This window comes from Octopus bimaculoides, chromosome 19 (genome assembly GCF_001194135.2).
Source record: "Octopus bimaculoides isolate UCB-OBI-ISO-001 chromosome 19, ASM119413v2, whole genome shotgun sequence".
Taxonomy (NCBI): Eukaryota; Metazoa; Mollusca; class Cephalopoda; order Octopoda; family Octopodidae; genus Octopus; species Octopus bimaculoides.
Genome location: NC_068999.1, coordinates 35,009,282 through 35,012,687, shown reverse-complemented (window position 1 = coordinate 35,012,687; position 3,406 = coordinate 35,009,282). Strand labels below are relative to the sequence as shown.

The 3,406-nt window shown below is 37.1% G+C and overlaps 1 long non-coding RNA gene across 2 annotated transcripts in view; it reads right to left on the bottom strand.

The window, feature by feature from the left end:
• Positions 1–874: 874 nt before the first annotated feature.
• LOC128250164 (uncharacterized) overlaps positions 875–3,406 on the bottom strand; it is a 77,696-nt gene continuing 75,164 nt past the window's right edge. For both annotated transcript variants that reach the window (XR_008266276.1, XR_008266275.1), the window contains one exon: positions 875–1,442. This is a non-coding gene — a long non-coding RNA (uncharacterized LOC128250164). The remainder of the gene's footprint in view (positions 1,443–3,406) is intronic.

The window sequence follows — 3,406 nt, the reverse complement described above, 5'->3', positions numbered from 1 at the left end:
AGAGAGAGAGAGAGAGAGAGAGAGAGAGATATATGCATATGTATATACACATACAAACGCGCGTACACACACTCACGCATACACAAGCACACCTTCGCCAGTGCGCACTTACAAAACAAAATCTGAGTGTAGTTTGTAAAATTTCATCACAAAATAACATTTCTTCTTCATCGCACGATGAGTACTACAGATAAGCTCTGTCGAGCGACATATTATTTGCTCACCTATTTGTGATACTAGATACTTGATGCCTAATATCACAAATATTTAACTTGCCATTCGCAACGTTTTGGTTATTTATGCTTTGGAAACTGGAAGGGTCTTTTGCTGATGATTTCCATTATTTTTGTTATTCGATTTTTTTCGCTTCAACTTTATATTTCTTTCGGGCATTGAGTTCTGAGGGTGTTTCATTTCAACAAATGTAGCGACTTTGGCTTATACCGCACAGCTTTAGACTCATGTTCTTTGCTCGGCGTCTTCTGTAGGGCACACTTCCAGTGTGACTCAGACTTTCGGTGTCATTTAGGACTTACAAAGCCATTAAATATTTTGATGCCCTTTCATCAAATGTCACTTTTCGTAAGCCCTGCTTTGACCACTTTGCCTTACTGAGATACACGTCTAGCTATGAATCTACTTCGTTTCCGATGTCTCTGATCGTCATTCTTGTATTTCTTGAACCTATGTCGGGGCATGAATATAAAATCAAAAGTATTAATGAGAATTTCCGTTTTTATTTTGGCTAAACTTTTAGTTTTGAATCTAGAGCAGACAGCGTAAAATATTTTCTCCTTTTCATTTGAGAGAACTTCTCCCGTTAAGTTCTGGAAAACTTGTTGTAAATTCACGTGAGGAAAGATTTAGACCGCTTACATCCTTTCGTAAATAGGTATATCCAATTTTTCTCGTTGACCTTTCCTGTCGGAAACAATGTTTTATTGTGACTGCGTTAGAGCTAAAATGTCGTATTTAGTTGTATTAAGGGAAGGTTTGTATTAAGGGAAGGTTTGCTTTAACACAGCTGCTGCATTAAGGGGCCATAACGCTTTTGTTGTTAAAATTTTTATATTCATATTTATTTATTTCACTGTTTAGGACGCTTCCAGTCGGAATATTATTCATTTTCTCCTACCTTTTCGACATATACTTCCGTGTTTTGGTTTTTGTGTTGTTTCTTTGGCATTGTAGTATGTAATCTTGTATCATAATTATGTATAGTAACTATTTTGAGTGTGAAAATAGAATGTGTGTGAATAGAATTTTTAAAGTTTATGAAAGGAACCTCCTTTTTGCTGTTGCTGTTGTCTATTCTCGGGTATCGTCGAGGACAGGCCTTAGGCATTTACAGAACTTGTTAACAAATGCTGAAAGGAAAATTTCATTTGGTACTGTTTCAATAGATCATACTTCGAAGATAGAAGTAAGCCGATGTTTTCACACTGCAAGAGATAATAATAATAATAACAACAACAACAACAACAACAACAACAATAATAACAATAATAATAATAATAATAACAACAACAACATCAACATTAATAATAACAACAACAATAATAATACTAATAATAATAATAATGCATATATGATGCCTCATTCTTAGATCGTTGAATGCCTGCAGATGTTTGGTGTTGTTGACAACATCACAAATTTTCTGATGCATAGCATGAAAGAGTGGAAAACCAAATAGTACTCAATTAATGTATTCCTTAGAGAAGTTAGTATTAAAACGGGGAATCTTCCAAGGGGACTCGTTTTTGTCCGTTACTTTTTGTAATTGCACTAATACCCATAACAACGACACTTAGGAAAGTTAAGATGGGTTACCGATGTGGGAAGAAAGGCCCATCATTGAACCATCTTCTGTTTATGGATGACCTGAAATTGTGTGGGAAATCTGAAAAAGAGATAGATTCTTTAAACAAAACAGTCCAGAAATGGAATTTGGGATCACCAAATGCTCAGTACTTGATATGAAAAGAGGGAAGAAAGCAGCCTGCAGAGGATTGCGGTTACCATCAGGAGGGACCATGGGTGAACCCGACGGTAGTAAGTATAGATATTTAGGGATTTTTGGAGGTGGATGACATTGTACACTGAGAAATGAAAGTTAAGGTCAGCGAGGCGTATCAAAAAAATGGTGAAGATGGTGTTGGAATCCAACCTGAATGCCAAACGTTTGCTTACTGCAATGAATATCTGGGCAGTTGCAGAGGACAGATATAGTGCGTCCATCCTTTCTACTAAAGGCACAAGACCTGAAATCTTGAGGGAGGGAACTAGTAAAAGTAATCGACCCCAGTGTTTCACTGGCACTGAATTTATCGACCCCAAAAGGATGAAAGACAAAGTCAACCGCGGCGGAATTTGAACTCAGAGCGTGGCGACAGACGAATACAGCTGAGCATTTCGCCCGGCGTGCTAACAATTCTGGCAGCTCACCACATTTATGATGATAATGATAATAATAATAATAATAATAATAATAATAATAATAATAATGATGATGATGATGATGATGATGATGATGATGATGATGATGATGATGATGATGATGATGATATTCCTTTTTTCTGCTGTAGGTTTGAAATTTTTACAAGGAAGGCTAGTAGATTACACCGGCGCCTGTACTTGACCACGAAAAGATGGAAGGCAAAGTCAAAATCGGCGAAATTTGAACTCAGATAATAAAGCCGGAAGAAATAACGTTATGCGTGTTTTTTTCGCCGTGCTAACGATTCTACAATAAATAAAAACAACGACGACATAAACGAAAAGTAAAAAAAAAAAGATAAACAACACAAGAATAATAATGTCGATTATAGAAAGTAGGCTTAAGCTCCGAACAGAAATACCGCCTGTCGCTAGTTGAAAGTAATGGCAGTTGTGTGTGCAACGACCTTCACACCATGCCATAAACCGCTGTTATAACCCCTTAGCTTCTTAACCGCTGCATGTGTGTTTTGAGGTGAAAAAGCTTCGAGAAGATACCAGCGACAACACAAGGTGATGTTTGTTGTTGCAGTTTAGATCACATGCGAAGTAGGTTAACAGCTTATCAATAGTGGCGGGAAGAGGAAGGGAAGAAAAAATACTCGAAAACAGAGGTTCTTGTCTGGCAAGGGTGCAATCGTATCGAAATACACAATAGAAGATATATGAGTGAGTGTGTGTGTGTTCTGCGTGTGTGTGTGTGTGTGTGTGTGTGTGTGTGTGTGTGTATTTGTGTGAGTGGAGTGTATTCGTACACTTGTGAGCGTGTATGTATTCATCTGTATATATGTATATATATATATATATATATTATAGGCTGTGTGGTAAGTAACTTGCTTACCAACCACATGGTTCCGGGTTCAATCCCACAGCGTGACACCTTCGGCATATATATATATATATATATATA